The sequence below is a fragment of the Bombina bombina genome, chromosome 5, assembly GCF_027579735.1.
Source record: "Bombina bombina isolate aBomBom1 chromosome 5, aBomBom1.pri, whole genome shotgun sequence".
NCBI lineage: Eukaryota > Metazoa > Chordata > Amphibia > Anura > Bombinatoridae > Bombina > Bombina bombina.
The window spans coordinates 271066884-271087331 of NC_069503.1; the positions used below are offsets into that span (position 1 = coordinate 271066884).

The following is a 20448-nucleotide window of genomic DNA, read 5'->3' on the forward strand; positions in this document are numbered from 1 at the left end:
GCATGTCGCTGCCTGCAGCCATATTTGGCATCCATTTCTATAAAGAATGCTGTATACAAATGTTTGCTCATGAATAAATGATAATAGTGATGGAAAGTGCATTATGGAGATACTGTATCTTTCATCCATAAGAAAAAACTGTATGAACAATGTGAAAAATGTGAGCTAAAAACTTTTATTTTTAAATTTAAACAAACTAATACAACTGTATCAGTTGTGCATTTTCATTGGCTGACAGGCGCTAATGTGATAACGTCCTATTGTTCATTGGCTTAGAGGTACTTCCTGTTAATACTCATTGGTTGATAAGTACTTCCTGCTAAGGCTCACTGAGAAGTAATAGAAAGTACCTATAAGCCAATGCGCATTAGTTGTGCACAACCTAATCTAGTATATATTTTCAATTTAAACACATTTACTTCACAAATGCCTATGGGGCATATCTATCAAGACCGCTGCTCCATAACCTGTCCGCCTGCTCTGAGGAGGCGGACAGACATCACCGCAATTCAACCCGATCAAATACGATCGGGTTGATTGACACCCCCTGCTAGCAGCCGATTGGCAGCGAATCTGCAGGGGGCAGCGTTGCACCAGCAGTTCACAAGAGCTGCTGGTGCAATGCTGAATGCAGAGAGCATATTGCTCTCCGTATTCAGCGAGGTATGTCGGACATGATCCGCACTGTTGGATCATGTCCGACAAGCCTTTCATAAATAGGCCCCTATATGTTTAGCTGCTGCTTTTTTCCCATGGATGACAAATATTTTATGAGTACAGTATAGCCCTTATATACTTTTTCAAAACACTTTGCAATGCATAAGTGTGTTTTAAAAAAGCTGTTGTAGTAGTAAAAAAAAAATTCAATGTCAAGATCAGCTACACGTGCACAAGCCGGCTGGCTATCTCTGAGTTTACCTAGGAGATCATTGGTAGGAAACCTCTGTACTTAGCAGCAGCTGCTACGCAAAAGTATACTGCATACAACATGTTTTTAAACTGTTACATCCCTTAAAGGCACAGTAAAGTCATAATTCAGACAGAGCATACAATTTTAAACAACTTTCTAATTTGCTTCTATTATTTAATGTGCTTCCTTCTCTTGTTATCCTTTGCTGTAAGGTTTATCTAGGCAAACTTAGGAGCAGCAAATAACCTAAGTTCTAGCTGCTGATTGGTGGCTGCATATATAAACTGATTGTCATTGGCTCACCCATGTGTTCAGTTAGAAACCAGTAGTGCATTGCTGCTCCTTCAAAAAATGATACAAAGAGAATGAAGCAAATTTGATAATTGAAGTAAACTGGAAAGTAGTTTAAAATTGTTTGTTCTACCTAAATCATGAAAGAAAATGTTTGGGTTTCTTGTCCCTTTAATAATAAGCCTCACTTAATTTTTATACCTTTCAAATATTAAGCGCTAAACCCAGTAATCTTCATGTACGGAAGTGGCATAAATGTGTGTCCCATACATTAAAGTGACGGTAAAGTTATATTTTTTAGTTTTCATTAATAAAAAGTTACAAATACAACAATAGTCCAAAAGCGCCTAAAAGAAGGCAAAGGAAGATTCTAACAAATTCAGTGAAATAAAATAAAATAAAAATCTATTAACAATAGGCGGGAGATGATTTAAAAATTATCAAACATTTATTAACAAATCATAATTACTAACATGGATCCATGTGTACTATACAAACATACAAGTACAAATTAAGAAAATCAATTAAAAAACAGTGTAAATGTTTACAATAATTTCTAAGGAAATCTCTCCAAATGGAGAGATCAGCAAGTATAAAAATTGACAATTGAAGTTCTAAAACCTGGAGTTATGCAATATTGCTTCTAGCAGATGTGTCCAATAATTGTGTCCAATAATTGTATCCAATGGATGTGTCCAATAGATATGTTCTAGTAGTAAGAATTCCAGTAAGACAAATCCATAAAAAAATCAGGTAGTGAAGCTAATAAAATCCAAACAGAAAATTCAAACAAAAAATTATGTGAATCCTGTGATAATGGTGGAAAAAATATAAAAATAGAAACAAAAAATAGTGTTGTAAAAATAGTGTTGTAAAAATAAGAGTAAAAATGTAAAAAATATAAAATTGTAAAAAATATATATATATAAAAAATTATATAAATATACAAAAATATAAAGATATGATTAAAAAGTGAAATAAAGTGTGGGAAAAAAACGATGTGTTAAAAATCTAGTGTCAAAAAATAAAAATAAAAATTAAAAATTATAAAGCTGTAATCCGAATAAATATTAAGTGTTAGTGAGTGATCCTCCTTTTAAGTGTTTCCTTATGAGTGAATGTTTTGTTTATATCCGTGTAAGTGATGAAAAGTTTTTCTTCTGGTATTCTTTCAATAATGTCCTAGTAGTTCCTGTGAATTACAAAATATAACATAGTGCAATAATGTTTCCAGATATTCGGATTACAGCTTTATAATTTTTAATTTTTAATTTTTAATTTTAATTTTTATTTTTTGACACTAGATTTTTAACACATCAGTTTTTTCCCACACTTTTTTTCACTTTTTAATCATATCTTTATATTTTTGTATATTTATATAATTTTTTATATATATATATTTTTTACAATTTTATATTTTTTACATTTTTACTCTTATTTTTACAACACTATTTTTACAACACTATTTTTTGTTTCTATTTTTATATTTTTTCCACCATTATCACAGGATTCACATAATTTTTGTTTGAATTTTCTGTTTGCATTTCATTAGCTTCACTACCTGATTTTTTTATGGATTTGTCTTACTGGAATTCTTACTACTAGAACATATCTATTGGACACATCCATTGGATACAATTATTGGACACAATTATTGGACACATCTGCTAGAAGCAATATTGCATAACTCCAGGTTTTAGAACTTCAATTGTCAATTTTTATACTTGCTGATCTCTCCATTTGGAGAGATTTCCTAAGAAATTATTGTAAACATTTACACTGTTTTTTAATTGATTTTCTTAATTTGTACTTGTATGTTTGTATAGTACACATGGATCCATGTTAGTAATTATGATTTGTTAATAAATGTTTGATAATTTTTAAATCATCTCCCGCCTATTGTTAATAGATTTTTATTTTATTTCACTGAATTTGTTAGAATCTTCCTTTGCCTTCTTTTAGGCGCTTTTGGACTATTGTTGTATTTGTATCTTTGATTAGGGTGAGCTAGATACCCTATTATCCAGGAGCCATAAGGAAGCAGGTTGTGCGCTGAGAGACATTCTGATTATATTAATAAAAAGTTAACAGGTGTAGTAGATCTATATAAATTACATTCATTTTATTAAAAACTCCCTTTTGGCTAGATTACAAGTGGAACGCTAATCTGCACTCTTGCTCACACGTTAACATCACTAGATGGAGGCTTTTTGTGTGTGTTGGGTTGCACTCGTATTACAAGTTGAAAGTAAAACGTTAGCGCGTGCAGAAAGCTAATACCCATGCTCGTGCACTAACCCAATCACGTTTATTCAAGTGCGCTAAACCATACATGAAATATGAATATTTCACTTTCAAATGTTCTTCACATAGGTGTATATATATATATATAAATATATCTATTTAAAAGTATTTAGAACATATTCCCCTATGTGAAGAACATTAGAATGTGAAATGTTTAAAGTAAATATATAGATAAAACCGTTATTAAATATTTATATTGAATAAAAATGCTTTTTTCATGTTTTGAGGTATTAGACTGCAAAGGGCTCCAATACACATGTATGTATGTGTGTGTATATATATATATATATATATATGTATGTATGTAATTATATACATATACATATATTTAGACGTATGTGTATGCATATAAAAGTGTTAACTCCCTTTGCAGACCTTTTTTTCTCAAACACCTTATACCATCAATCTGTTGAGCCCTTATGAAAAAGAAATAAAAGTAAAAGAATTTTAAAAGAAAACTTCTGACACTTCTCTGCCAACCTCCTGGGACGAAAGGCAAAGAATGACTGGGGGATAGGGGAAGTGGGAGGAGTATTTATGCCTTTGGTTGGTAAGTCTTTGCCTCCTCCTGGTGGCCAGGTTCTTATTTCCCATAAGTAATGAATGCGGCTGTGGACTCTTTCCCATTAGGAAGAAAACAGCACTGATTGTCTAAAATGTACGTTTGTAAAATGCACTGAGATAAGGGGCAGTATGCAGAGGCTTAGATTCTTGCACCTGGGCGCTGTGGTTTCTAGTTACGCCTCTGAATAGCAGCCTTGTCATAAAAGGGGGAATTGGAAATCTGAAAAGGTGGATGCTTTACATTCCAAACCTACATGCAAAGTCTATTTTATACATGTTATAAGATCTGAAATAGCAGATGGAACAAATGCAACAGGGATATTAGTGGCTTTATAATCACAATCAGACCTTCAGCATGGAGCACAGTTCTAGTGACCAATTATTAAAGAGGAAATTACATAAGTTCAGAACTAGAAATGGTTAATGGGACTACATTAAACAGAGTTAAACTATTATCAGCTGTTAAACAAATAGAGGTACTTCATATGTCATACAAATACTTGATATAAATATACAGTATTTATGGCCCATAAAGAGAAATGACAGGTGCAGTATTAATTGTTAATACAGTTAAAAAGGGCTCCATAAAACCTCTCTCACCTCACATATAAGAATCTAAGATTATGATTGCAAGTGTTAACCGAGTATGGTTTCTAACTGTTTTACTGTCAGTTCACATGAAAGAGTTTTAATTATAAAACCAGTAATCAAAGAGGATCTGTGGAAATTAAACTTCATGGACTATGCTAGACTTATTTCTAGAGGATTGTTGCATAGAGCACAAAGGTGTTAAAGCACAGTAGACATTCTAGGTTCAAGGCTAGAAAGAAACACGACTAAGGATAGAATAAGTACTAAACCATAACACAAAGGTTTTAAGTTTGGAGGCAGACCACCACTGGGAAGGCTCTTAAATCTAGAAATGTGAAAAACATAATTTATACTTACCTGATAAATTAATTTCTTTCATGAGGGTGAGAGTCCATGATCCATTACTCATGGGAGTTACCCTTCTCTACCACTAGGAGGAGGCAAAGAGTCCCAAACGACAAGAGCTCTATAAAACCCTTCCCACCTCACACATACCTCAGTCTAATGTATAGCCCAAGCAAGTGAGGTAAGAAAAAGGAACACAAGCCATAAAATGTGCAGGAAAAAAAAAGATGAGCTGAAAAAACTAACCCCAGAAAAAACACACAGGTGGGGTCTTGTGGACTCTCACCACCATAAAATAAATTAATTTATTAGGTAAGTATAAATTATGTTTTCTTTCGTACAGGTGGCGAGAGTCTACAATCCATTACGCATGGGAACTAATATCCAAGCTGTGGAGACCACGAGTAATAACAGAAAGGGAGGGATATATAAAAACATATTTTTTCACTGAGAAATTATACATACACACACACACACACAATATATATATATATATATATATATATATATATATATACACACACACATACATCTATACATACATATATATATACATATATATATATATATATATATATATATATATATATATATATATACACACATACATACACATACATACATACACACAAACACTTAACAATCAAACGTAGACAACTGCCTTGCAAATTTAATCAACTGAAGTCTCACTCTTGATAGCCAAAGAGGATACAAGTTACCTAGTAGAATGAGCAGTAATCTGCTGTGGTGGAGGCTGACCTGCTTCCAAATAAGCTTTGAAAAACAAATGTTTTAACCAAAAGGCTAAAGAAAACAGCAGAAGTATGTTGACCCTTCCTAGGATCAGAAAGAAGAACAAATAAACTGAACTTTTGTCTAAAATCCTTAGTAGAATCAATGAAATAGTTTAATGCCCAAACAAAATCCAAGTAATGCAAATATCTTTTAGAAGCATTCTTAGAATTAGGACACAAAGATGGAACAGCAATCTATTTGCTAGGGTTATCTGAAGAAACCACCTTAGGCAAAAAATCAAATGAAGTCCAAAAAACATAATTTATGTAAGAACTTACCTGATAAATTCATTTCTTTCATATTAGCAAGAGTCCATGAGCTAGTGACGTATGGGATATACATTCCTACCAGGAGGGGCAAAGTTTCCCAAACCTCAAAATGCCTACAAATACACCCCTCACCACACCCACAAATCAGTTTAACGCATAGCCAAGAAGTGGGGTGATAAGACAAAAGTGCGAAAGCATAAAAAAATAAGGAATTTGAATAATTGTGCTTTATACAAAAAAAATTATAACCACCACAAAAAGGGTGGGTCTCATGGACTCTTGCTAATATGAAAGAAATGAATTTATCAGGTAAGTTCTTACATAAATTATGTTTTCTTTCATGTAATTAGCAAGAGTCCATGAGCTAGTGACGTATGGGATAATGACTACCCAAGATGTGGATCTTCCACGCAAGAGTCACTAGAGAGGGAGGGATAAAATAAAGACAGCCAATTCCGCTGAAAATAATCCACACCCAAAATAAAGTTTAAATCTTATAATGAAAAAAACTGAAATTATAAGCAGAAGAATCAAACTGAAACAGCTGCCTGAAGTACTTTTCTACCAAAAACTGCTTCAGAAGAAGAAAACACATCAAAATGGTAGAATTTAGTATGCAAAGAAGACCAAGTTGCTGCTTTGCAAATCTGATCAACTGAAGCTTCATTCCTAAACGCCCAGGAAGTAGAAACTGACCTAGTAGAATGAGCTGTAATCCTTTGAGGCGGAGTTTTACCCGACTCGACATAAGCATGATGAATTAAAGATTTCAACCAAGATGCCAAAGAAATGGCAGAGGCCTTCTGACCTTTCCTATAACCGGAAAAGATAACAAATAGACTAGAAGTCTTTCGGAAATTCTTAGTAGCTTCAACATAATATTTCAAAGCTCTAACTACATCCAAAGAATGCAATGATCTCTCCTTAGAATTCTTAGGATTAGGACACAATGAAGGAACCACAATTTCTCTACTAATGTTATTAGAATTCACAACCTTAGGTAAAAATTTAAAAGAAGTTCGCAACACCGCCTTATCCTGATGAAAAATCAGAAAAGGAGACTCACAAGAAAGAGCAGATAATTCAGAAACTCTTCTAGCAGAAGAGATGGCCAAAAGAAACAAAACTTTCCAAGAAAGTAATTTAATGTCCAGTGAATGCATAGATTCAAACGGAGGAGCTTGAAGAGCCCCCAGAACCAAATTCAAACTCCAAGGAGGAGAAATTGACTTAATAACAGGTTTTATACGAACCAAAGCTTGTACAAAACAATGAATATCAGGAAGATTAGCAATCTTTCTGTGAAAAAGAACAGAAAGAGCAGAGATTTGTCCTTTCAAGGAACTTGCAGACAAACCTTTATCCAAACCATCCTGAAGAAACTGTAAAATTCTCGGAATTCTAAAAGAATGCCAGGAAAAATGATGAGAAAGACACCAAGAAATGTAAGTCTTCCAGACTCGATAATATATCTTCCTAGATACAGATTTACGAGCCTGTAACATAGTATTAATCACAGAGTCAGAGAAACCTCTTTGACTAAGAATCAAGCGTTCAATCTCCATACCTTCAAATTTAAGGATTTGAGATCCTGATGGAAAAAAGGACCTTGTGACAGAAGGTCTGGTCTTAACGGAAGAGTCCACGGTTGGCAAGAGGCCATCCGGACAAGATCCGCATACCAAAACCTGTGAGGCCATGCTGGAGCCACCAGCAGAACAAACGAGCATTCCTTCAGAATCTTGGAGATTACTCTTGGAAGAAGAACTAGAGGCGGAAAGATATAGGCAGGATGATACTTCCAAGGAAGTGACAATGCATCCACTGCTTCCGCCTGAGGATCCCTGAATCTGGACAGATACCTGGGAAGTTTCTTGTTTAGATGAGAAGCCATCAGATCTATTTCTGGAAGTCCCCACATTTGAACAATCTGAAGAAATACCTCTGGGTGAAGAGACCATTCACCCGGATGTAACGTTTGGCGACTGAGATAATCCGCTTCCCAATTGTCTATACCTGGGATATGAACCACAGAAATTAGACAGGAGCTGGATTCCGCCCATACCAGTATTCGAGATACTTCTTTCATAGCCAGAGGACTGTGAGTCCCTCCTTGATGATTGATATATGCCACAGTTGTGACATTGTCTGTCTGAAAACAAATGAACGATTCTCTCTTTAGAAGAGGCCATGACTGAAGAGCTCTGAAAATTGCACGGAGTTCCAAAATATTGATTGGTAATCTCACCTCCTGAGATTCCCAAACCCCTTGTGCTGTCAGAGACCCCCAAACAGCTCCCCAACCTGTCAGACTTGCATCTGTTGAAATCACAGTCCAGGTCGGAAGAACAAAAGAAGCCCCCTGAACTAAACGATGGTGATCTGTCCACCACGTCAGAGAGTGTCGTACAATCGGTTTTAAAGATATCAATTGAGATATTTTTGTGTAATCCCTGCACCACTGGTTCAGCATACAGAGCTGAAGAGGTCGCATGTGAAAACGAGCAAAGGGGATCGCGTCCGATGCAGCAGTCATAAGACCTAGAATTTCCATGCATAAGGCTACTGAAGGGAATGATTGAGACTGAAGGTTTCGACAAGCTGAAATCAATTTTAGACGTCTCTTGTCCGTTAGTGACAGAGACATGGACACTGAATCTATCTGGACACCTAAAAAGGTTACCCTTGTCTGAGGAATCAATGAACTTTTCGGTAAATTGATCCTCCAACCATGATCTTGAAGAAACAATACAAGTCGATTCGTATGAGATTCTGCTAAATGTGAAGACTGAGCAAGTACCAAGATATCGTCCAAATAAGGAAATACCACAATACCCTGTTCTCTGATTACAGACAGAAGGGCACCAAGAACCTTTGTAAAAATCCTTGGAGCTGTTGCTAGGCCAAACAGCAGAGCCACAAACTGGTAATGCTTGTCTAGGAAAGAGAATCTCAGAAACTGAAAGTGATCTGGATGAATCGGAATATGCAGATATGCATCCTGTAAATCTATTGTGGACATATAATGCCCTTGCTGAACAAAAAGCAGGATAGTCCTTATAGTTACCATTTTGAATGTTGGTATCCTTACATAACGATTCAATATTTTTAAATCCAGAACTGGTCTGAAGGAATTCTCCTTCTTTGGTACAATGAAGAGATTTGAATAAAACCCCAGTCCCTGTTCCAGAACTGGAACTGGCATAATTACTCCAGCCAACTCTAGATCTGAAACACATTTCAGAAATGCTTGAGCCTTCGCTGGATTTACTGGGACACGGGAAAGAAAAAATCTTTTTGCAGGAGGCCTTATCTTGAAGCCAATTCTGTACCCTTCTGAAACAATGTTCTGAATCCAAAGATTGTGAATTGAATTGATCCAAATTTCTTTGAAAAATCGTAATCTGCCCCCTACCAGCTGGGCTGGAATGAGGGCCGCACCTTCATGTGGACTTTGGAGCTGGCTTGGTTTTCTAAAAGGCTTGGATTTATTCCAGACTGGAGATGGTTTCCAAACTGATACCGCTCCTGCGGGTGAAGGATCAGGCATTTGTTCCTTATTGTGACGAAAGGAACGAAAACGATTATTATACCTAAATTTACCTTTAGATTTTTTATCCTGTGGTAAAAAAAGTTCCTTTCCCTCCAGTAACAGTTGAGATAATAGAATCCAACTGTGAACCAAATAATTTATTACCCTGGAAAGAAAGGGAAAGCAAAGTTGACTTAGAAGACATATCAGCATTCCAAGTTTTAAGCCATAAAGCTCTTCTAGCTAAAATGGCTAGAGACATATACCTGACATCAACCCTAATGATATCAAAGATGGCATCACAAATAAAGTTATTAGCATGTTGAAGAAGATTAACAATGCTATGAGAATTATGATCTGTTACTTGTTGCGCTAAAGCTTCTAACCAAAAAGTTGAAGCTGCAGCAACATCCGCTAAAGATATAGCAGGTCTAAGAAGATTACCTGAACATAAGTAAGCTTTTCTTAGAAAGGATTCAATTTTCCTATCTAAAGGATCTTTAAAGGAAGTACTATCTGCCGTAGGAATAGTAGTACGTTTAGCAAGAGTAGAGATAGCCCCATCAACCTTAGGGATTTTGTCCCAAAACTCTAATCTGTCAGATGGCACAGGATATAATTGCTTAAAACGTTTAGAAGGAGTAAATGAATTACCCAAATTATTCCATTCCCTGGAGATTACTTCAGAAATAGCATCAGGGACAGGAAAAACTTCTGGAATAACTACAGGAGATTTAAAAACCTTATTTAAACGTTTAGATTTAGTATCAAGAGGACCAGAATCCTCTATTTCTAATGCAATTAAGACTTCTTTAAGTAAAGAACGAATAAATTCCATTTTGAATAAATATGAAGATTTATCAGCATCAACCTCTGAAACAGAATCCTCTGAACCAGAGGAATCATTATCAGAATCAGAATGATTATGTTCATTTAAAAATTCATCTGAAAAATGAGAAGTTTTAAAAGACCTTTTACGTTTACTAGAAGGAGGAATAACAGACATAGCCTTCTTAATGGATTTAGAAACAAAATCTCTTATGTTAACAGGAACACTCTGAGTATTAGATGTTGATGGAACAACAACAGGTAATGTAACATTACTAAAGGAAATATTATCTGCATTAACAAGTTTGTCATGACATTCATTACAAACAACAGCTGGAGGAACAGATACCACAAGTTTACAGCAAATACACTTAACTTTGGTAGATCCAGCACTAGGCAGCGATTTTCCAGAAGTATCTTCTGACTCAGGGTCAATCTGGGACATCTTGCAATATGTAATAGAAAAAACAACATATAAAGCAAAATTGATCAAATTCCTTAAATGACAGTTTCAGGAATGGGAAAAAATGCCAGTGAACAAGCTTCTAGCAACCAGAAGCAATAAACAAAGAGACTTAAATAATGTGGAGACAATAGTGACGCCCATATTTTTTGTGCCAAAAAAGACGCCCACATTATTTGGCGCCTAAATGCTTTTGGCGCCAAAAATGACGCCACATCCGGAACGCCGACACTTTTGGCGCAAAAAAACGCCAAAAATGACGCAACTTCCAGCGACACGTAAGACGCCGGAAACAAAGAAAACATTTTTGCGCCAAAAAAGTCCGCGCCGAGAATGACGCAATAAAATGAAGCATTTTCAGCCCCCGCGAGCCTAACAGCCCACAGGGAAAAAGTCAAATTTTAAGGTAAGAAAAAAATTGATTTATTCATATGCATTATCCCAAATATGAAACTGACTGACTGAAATAAGGAACGTTGAACATCCTGAATCAAGGCAAATAAATGTTTGAACACATATATTTAGAACTTTATATAAAAGTGCCCAACCATAGCTTAGAGTGTCACAGAAAATAAGACTTACTTACCCCAGGACACTCATCTACATGTAGTAGAAAGCCAAACCAGTACTGAAACGAGAATCAGTAGAGGTAATGGTATATATAAGAGTATATCGTCGATCTGAAAAGGGAGGTAAGAGATGAATCTCTACGACCGATAACAGAGAACCTATGAAATAGACCCTGTAGAAGGAGATCATTGAATTCAAATAGGCAATACTCTCTTCACATCCCTATGACATTCACTGCACGCTGAGAGGAAAACCGGGCTCCAACCTGCTGCGGAGCGCATATCAACGTAGAATCTAGCACAAACTTACTTCACCACCTCCATAGGAGTTTGTAAAACTGATTTGTGGGTGTGGTGAGGGGTGTATTTGTAGGCATTTTGAGGTTTGGGAAACTTTGCCCCTCCTGGTAGGAATGTATATCCCATACGTCACTAGCTCATGGACTCTTGCTAATTACATGAAAGAAAACAGTCTTATCCTGATGAAACATCAGATAAGGAGGATCATAAACAAGAACAGATAACTCAGAAACTCTTCTAGCAGAAAAAAATATCCAAAAGAAACTTAAGCCTTAAAGAAAAAAAATCCATGGCAGGAAGCACTATATCAGTACTATCCAATAGACATTTGTCCACTAACAAAAACAAGAAGCAAACAGCCAAACCAGTACTGAAACATAAGTAGAGGTTATGGAATAGGAGAATATTGTAGATCCATAAAGGGAGGCAAAAGACAAGTCCCTGCGGGGGTTTATGAAAAATTTCCCATGAGGTGAATAAAGAATCATAAAACATACCCCTTATACATCCCTCTGACAAACACTGTACTCCGAGGGGAAACCAGGCCTCAATATAGACTGAAAACCCCTTTCTCTGAAGAATCAAATACACGTCTTCATTCTTTAACCACCTCCAGTGTAGGCAAAGTAAAGATTGAGCTATGTGTGAGGTGGGAGGGGTTTAATAGAGTTCTTGGGGTTTGGGATTCTTTGTCTCCTCCTAGTGGTAGAGAAGGATAATTCCCATGAGTAATGGATCATGGACTCTCACCCCCTGTATGAAAGAAAGTCATAAGATTAATTCTGCTTATTATTTTGTGGAGTTGTGTGCGGAAGCACAACAGAACTTACAGTGTATGTATGCCACTATCTATTCATTGTTCCCTGGTGTCTAGTGGTTGAAAAGTGAAGACAGTGGCTCCGTTGTGTTAAATTATACGTGTTACGTGTTAAACCCACCCATAATGGTGACACCTATTGGAATTTTTCAGCCATAGTAAGCAAAGAGCCTATAACAGAAGAAAACAGCTCCCACCAGACTCAGCCTGTCCAGGAAGGTTCTCCAGAAAAGCAGCCACCTAAATGTATCTACCCAGGAAGCTTTCATCTAATGTAAGTGAGAAGTACGTTAGTCCTGTTCTTCCTGTGACGAATAGAGCTAAAAATTAAATATATAAGTAATTGAGTCACGTTAGTCCTGTTCTTCCTGTGACGAATAGAGCTAAAAATTAAATACATAAGTAATTGAGTCACTTTAAGGTAGTTAAAGGTAATTCCTCTCAAACCCCCTCCCTTCTACCAAAATATATGCATTTGTTTGTCTCATTCCTTATCAATTTCAGGACAACTGGGAGGAACCAATGGGAGGTACATTGAATCAAACTAAAACATAAAAGCCCATACTTATAACTGGGTTATCTCTAGAGGACATCAGAAAAAAACTGGATAATATTAAGGTAAATAAAACTCCAGATCCAGATGGAATACTCCCAAGGATTGTAAGGGAATTTAGCACTGTTATAGCCAAACCTCTACTCTTACTTTTTCAAGACTCATTATCTTCAGGCATATTACGCCAGGACTGGCGTAAAGCTGATGTGGTGCCACTTTTTAAAAAGGAAAGCAGGGTTGATCCAGGAAACTATAGACCATTTAGCTTGACATTGATAGTGGGCAAGATACTTGAAGGAATTATATTGATGAGTATACCTGTGTAAACAAGATTATGAGTTCAAACCAGAATGGTTTTATGAGAAATAGATCATGTCAAACTAATCTAATTAGATTCTATGAGGAAGGAAGTACAAATATAGATAATGGGGAATCAGTTCATGTGATTTACTTGGATTTTGAAAAGGCTTATAATACAGTGCCACGCGAGAGATTATTGTACAAAATTAAAGAGATATGAAACCCAAACATTTTCTTTTGTGCTCCAGACAGAGCATACCATAAAAATAGTTTCTAATTCACTTCTGTTACCAAACTTGCTCATGATATTCTGTGTTGTAGAGATACCTAAGTAGAGCACTACATGGTAGGAAATAGTAGAACATACCATTTTAAACAACTTTCCAATTTTCTTCTATTATCAGTTTTAATTTGTTCTCTTGGTATGTTTTGTTAAAAAACAGGGACATACACTTAGGAGCCGGACCATTTCTAGAGCACTATATGGCAGCAGTTTTGTAAGATTATCAATTAGCAAGAGCACTAGATGGCAACAATTTTCTTGCCATGTAGTGCTCCAGATGCCTACTACCTAGGTATCTCTTCAACCTAGCATATCATGGGAACAAAGCAAATTTGATAATAAAGTAGATTGGAAACTTTTTTTAAATGGTAGGCTGTGACTGAACCCCAAAAGAAATGTTTGGGTTTCATATCCCTTTAATAGCAGCATTACTTTACCTTCGCAAAACACCAGAATGTAGGACTCAATACCTTTATCAACAGAAAGTGCTAAAGCAAATTGAGAATTAAAAAAAGTGTGTGTCACCTTGAACCATCTTGCATACATTTTAAACTAACAAAAACAAATCTTATATTTCCCATTGGTCTGACATTTATCCATGGTACTACTCTTGTTCATTATGTATAGTAAAAATTATTTTAAAACACCAAATATAAAACATTTGCATCAAAAATCAACCTAAAAAAAAAACTGCAATTTTTAAAAACCTCTGAGAAAAAAAGAATCTATGATCCCTGACATTAAAAACACAACAAAATAAAGCAAGTGGTTGCTGCAGGGTTACAATCATTACTATGATGGTCACGATAGCTATTATAATAAACCCCTTCCTGGAATGATATTAATGGTGTCAAAGTTATTTGGTGAGGGGATGGAAATAGCTACTTTAAAGTCCCCAGATCTCCCCAGAATAGAACCAATGTGCTGAGGTATTTGTCATTGCTATAAATATCTCTAAAGACTATTTAAAATTCACCAGCATGTAGTGAGATATAAAAGCTCCCCCCTCACAGGGAAGCGCTCAATTCTCTAAAAAAACAGGGCAGAACCTGGAAGTTCTTGTGACTGGTCTCCCATAGAAAATAATGAAGCTCTCTGTAATAGAAAATCTTGCAGGGGAGAATGAATGACAACAATCACCATACACTAATTTCTAGCTTTAGATACATGCCTTTCTCAATCAATTTAATACGGGCATGGCGTATTTTGAAACAAACTAACCAGAATACATTTTATAAGATAAATCAGAGACCTACAGGGCTAAAATGCTTACAGAATATGACGACAATTGTGAGATAATTTCAGACACAGCCAAGGAAGGCTCTGGTCTAGCCCACTTACTTAGGGCCCGATTATCTAAAGCTCTCTGGTCTGGTGAGATTGTCCAAGTAGCCTTGTCAGTACTGCAAAGTGCCTGAAATAACGTTAGAAAGGCAAATTTATTTCATACGGGAAAGAAGAAAACAAGAGCGCACCCACACTCTAAGAGTAAAAGTTTTTACACACTTTATTTAGCGCAAAGTAGGTAGAATAAAACGTACAAGATAAAAAAACAAGTAATGCAAATAGTGAATTTTCACCGTATTAGGCTTCCCCACATTTCAGTGTAACAGCATGGCCACCGGATTAGCAGACAACCTTGAACATGTTTCCTCTAGCCTGTCAGAAAGTTAATTAGACTGCGGCTTGTAAGTAATTGCTGCCGCAACCGGTCCAAATGTCCACAACTTGTGTAGGGGTAAAAAAGAGATGCCTCTGATGCCTCAACCCGTTTCCTCTGGTCTCCACCAGACTTTTTCAAGAGGTAATGTTACATCCTAACAAGAAGTACTCATATAAATACAGCTGGTTCACACCTTACCAATAAAGGTGTGAAAACACAATAGATCCATTGAAATGTCAATCAAATAATACCTGTGGGGCGTGAGCACTAACCACCTTGGGTGATTTAACTCCACAAGTACCATATTCGACCTTGATGCAAAAGCTGCAACAAACGCAAAAAACACAAACATTGTACCCTATTTAAGTGTTGAACATGCTGATAATTTCAGCAAACGAATAAATACATCATATATACAGAAAAATAGAATATATATACACATATGTTAAAATCCATATCCAAATTCATATTTAAATAACACTGCATATCATAAAACAGACGAACTTAATACCACTTGTGAATAAAACTGTTAGGAATATTCATTTTAAAGGAAAACTCATCTTATTTTAATTTAAAAGGAAAATTATTAAATTAATATGAAGACAGAATCTTATGTAATAGCGGGGAATTGTTGATCTCAAATGGGTGCAGGGTCCATTTGCAAAAAACATTTAGTAAAAACAAATGGTCATATCATCATTGCTTAGTGGGCTTATAATAATAATGATAATGCACCTATAGCAGCGATCTTTATGACAGTATACTTGAAAATAGTTTTCTTTTATCAAAGTAACACTAAAAGTGTATGTGTGTAAGTGTGTTAAACGAATTATGTTTAAGTTAAAAAGAGAGCCTATATTGCTCTTAAGGGAAGAACAAATTATTTAATTTTTATACTTAAATTACCATTCGTAAAAAGCTATTGAGAAATACTTGAGTTATCAGTTGAATTGTGAATCGTATAATTGTGTACTAGACTTAATAGGTTCTCAAAACACAAAGAAGAAGAGGAAGAAAAAGAAATAAGAACCTAAGCTAAGCGTATTTACATAAATGCCTGTAAATCTAAGTCTATGTTTAGACCCAAACTGCTAACAGTATTTAAAGTTAACTCTGTTATCCAAAATGTTTCCCGTTGGCGTAAAGCCTTAAGCCTGTTTTGTTAGATGCATTAGGTGCAATCCAATCTAGAACCATAACTTTTAGACTTTTAGGGTCTGCATTATGGGTAGTTAGAAAATGCTCTGGAACACTGTGACCTTCTACTTTATTCTTAATATTATTCCAATGCTCATTGAACCTAGTTCTAATCATACGTTTGGTTCTGCCTATATAGAAACAACTGCATTCACAGCTAAGAAGATAAACTACAAACGTGGATTTACACGTGAATTTGATCTTTACTTTTTTTGTTTTTATGTTGTGGACATCATTGAATGATTAGTATTACAGGGCCATGTTCCATTGCTCCTTTTTAACCAGTTGGACTCATGGATTGTCTTCAAAAGGGTGTGTGACCTGAGTTTGGATGGTGATAGTATACGTTTTAAGTCCCTATTCTTTCTGTAAGTGATAAGTGGCTTGTTGGAAAGTGTTTTGCCAAGAATAGGGTCACTGGTCAAAATTGACCAGTGCTTATTTAGTATCTTTTCTATTTCTTTACTTCCTTGGTTAAAGGTGGTGATAAATCTAACATCCTCTAATTCATTTTTGTTATTGTTTTCTCTACTCTTAGGGTTTAGCATGTCATTTCTATTCATGTTGGATACCTTTTGTTTCACATTATATACAAGATTGGGATCATATCCCTTGTCTAAAAACCTTTTGTCCAATAAGTTAGCTTCATTATTGTAATCGCTTATATAAGTTGGTCTTCCATCTAGATAAATGTCCACTTTTGGCATTCAGGAAACCATTTTTGTCCGTTGGTTTCCTATAATTCTTAACGGCTATTTTGTTATCAGAGTCTATGAAGAAATTGAGGTCTAAAAACTCTATTTCCTTATGTTGTTTGTTACTAGTAAATTTGAGATTCATATTATTTGTATTTATATGATCAATAAAATAATTAATCTTAGTCTCATCCCCTATGATAGCCAAAGTTAAATGTCTGACTTTCCAACCCTCTCTAATATTAGTACTCGTGAAGAGTACCTGGATAGTACATACGAACCTACTTCTAGGATTTCACATACCAATTTAAAAAGACCTTCTACCTTCTTTCCTGTGGGTGCTCAGGGTGAACACATTAATATTTTTAATAATCTAGTGGATAGGGACCTGACTAATATGTGGGAATATAACCAGGGCAAGTGGATTAACAAATACAATGATAATCTATCTTTACAAGATAGACAAGCTCTAAAGTCACTAAAAAATGATTCTAATATAGTTATAAGAGCTGGAGACAAGGGCAGCGGGATCGTAGTTCAGAATAAATCTGATTATTTGAAGGAAGCTTTTAGAATTTTGAGTGATAAGGACACATAAACAAATCACCTATGATCCAACTACTAAGTATATTAAGGATCTGAATGAAAATCTACTGAAAGCCAAAACTGATAATGTTTTAAATAATGATGAATATCATTTCATCTTAGAAAGACATCCCAGCACCCCCATATTCTACCATCTTCCCAAGGTGCATAAAGCCCTTGTGGATCCCCCTGGTAGGCCTATAATATCGGGGGTAGGCTTTTTGACTAGCAACCTTTCAGTATACATTGATTATTTCCTACAACCCTTTGTGAAAGCAACAAAATCATATATTAAAGATACCACCCATGCAATTAAAATCTTTGAAGGTGTGAAGTGGGAAGATTCATTTATATGGATTACATGCGACATTAGCGCATTATATACATGCATCCCACATATCACAGGGATCAAAGCAATAGAAAAGAATCTTACCAATAGTCTTCTTCCTATATCACAAATGTAATTTATTTTGAAAGGGATTGAATTTATCTTATCCCATAATTATTTCCAGTTTGAATCTATTGGCCCCATCGTATGCCAATTTATACATGGATCAATTTGAGGATCTATACATATATCAAAACAATCCATATAGTGTACACTTAGAAAAATATCACAGATATATAGACGATATTATTATCGTCTGGAAGGGGGATGAGACTAAGATTAATTCTTTTATTGAACATATAAATACAAATAATATGAATCTCAAATTTACTAGTAACAAACAACATAAGGAAATAGAGTTTTTAGACCTCAATTTCTTCATAGACTCTGATAACAAAATAGTCGTTAAGAATTATAGGAAACCAACGGACAAAAATGGTTTCCTGAATGCCAAAAGTGGACATTTATCTAGATGGAAGACCAACATACCCCTAGGACAATATCAGAGGGTGAGGAGAAATTGTACTTATATAAGCGATTAAAATAATGAAGCTAACTTATTGGACAAAAGGTTTTTAGACAAGGGATATGATCCCAATCTTGTATATAATGTGAAACAAAAGGTATCCAACATGAATAGAAATGACATGCTAAACCCTAAGAGTAGAGAAAACAATAACAAAAATGAATTAGAGGATGTTAGATTTATCACCACCATTAACCAAGGAAGTAAAGAAATAGAAAAGATACTAAATAAGCACTGGTCAATTTTGACCAGTGACCCTATTCTTGGCAAAACACTTTCTAACAAGCCACTTACTTACAGAAAGAATAGGGACTTAAAACGTATACTAGCGCCATCCAAACTCAGGTCACACACCCTTTTGAAGACAATCCCCGAGTCCAACTGGTTAAAAAGGAGCAATGGAACCTGGCCCTGTAATACTAAAAAGTGTGGGATGTGTAAACACATCAAAAAAGGGGACTCATTCAATGATGTCCACAACATAAAAACACAAAAAGTAAAGAACAAATTCACGTGTAAATCCACGTTTGTAGTTTATCTTCTTAGCTGCGAATGCAGTTGTTTCTATATAGGCAGACCCAAACGTATGATTAGAACTAGGTTCAATGAGCATTGGAATAATATTAAGAATAAAGTAGACGGTCACAGTGTTCCAGAGCATTTTCTAACTACCCATAATGCAGACCCTAAAAGTCTAAAAGTTATGGTTCTAGATTGGATTGCACCTAATGCATCTAACAAAACAGGCTTAAGGCTTTACGCCAACGAGAAACATTTTGGATAACAGAGTTAAAAACTTTAAATACTGTTAGCAGTTTGGGTCTAAACATAGACTTAGATTTACAGGCATTTATGTAAATACGCTTAGCTTAGGTTCTTATTTCTTTTTCTTCCTCTTCTTCTTTGTATTTTGAGAACCTATTAAGTCTAGTACACAATTATACGATTCACAATTCAACTGATAACTGAAGTATTTCTCAATAGCTTTTAACGAATGGTAATTTAAGTATAAAAATTAAATAATTTGTTCTTCCCTTAAGAGCAATATAGGCTCTCTTTTTAACTTAAACATTATAATTCGTTTAATATAATCTGTCATACACTTTTAGTGTTACTTTGATAAAAGAAAAGAAAACTATTTTCAAGTATACTGTCATAAAGATCGCTGCTATAGGTGCATTATCATTATTATTATAAGCCCACTAAGCAATGATGATATGACCATTTGTTTTTACTAAATGTTTTTTGCAAATGGACCCTGCTCCCATTTGAGATCAACAATTCCCCGCTATTACATAAGATTCTGTCTTCATATTAATTTAATAATTTTCCTTTTAAATTAAAATAAGATGAGTTTTCCTTTAAAATGAATATTCTTAACAGTTTTATTCACAAGTGGTATTAAGTTCGTCTGTTTTATGATATGCAGTGTTATTTAAATATGAATTTGGATATGGATTTTAACATATGTGTATATATATTCTATTTTTCTGTATATATGATGTATTTATTCGTTTGCTGAAATTATCAGCATGTTGAACACTTAAATAGGGTACAATGTTTGTGTTTTTTGCGTTTGTTGTAGCTTTTGCATCAAGGTCGAATATGGTACTTGTGGAGTTAAATCACCCAAGGTGGTTAGTGCTCACGCCCCACAGGTATTATTTGATTGACATTTCA

General features: G+C 35.1%; 1 protein-coding gene across 1 annotated transcript in view; it reads right to left on the reverse strand.

Annotated features, from left to right (window-relative positions):
- The window catches only part of ADAM22 (ADAM metallopeptidase domain 22), a 707952-nt gene that overhangs the window by 666578 nt on the left and 20926 nt on the right, over window positions 1–20448 (reverse strand). The gene's annotated exons all lie outside the window — the stretch shown is intronic.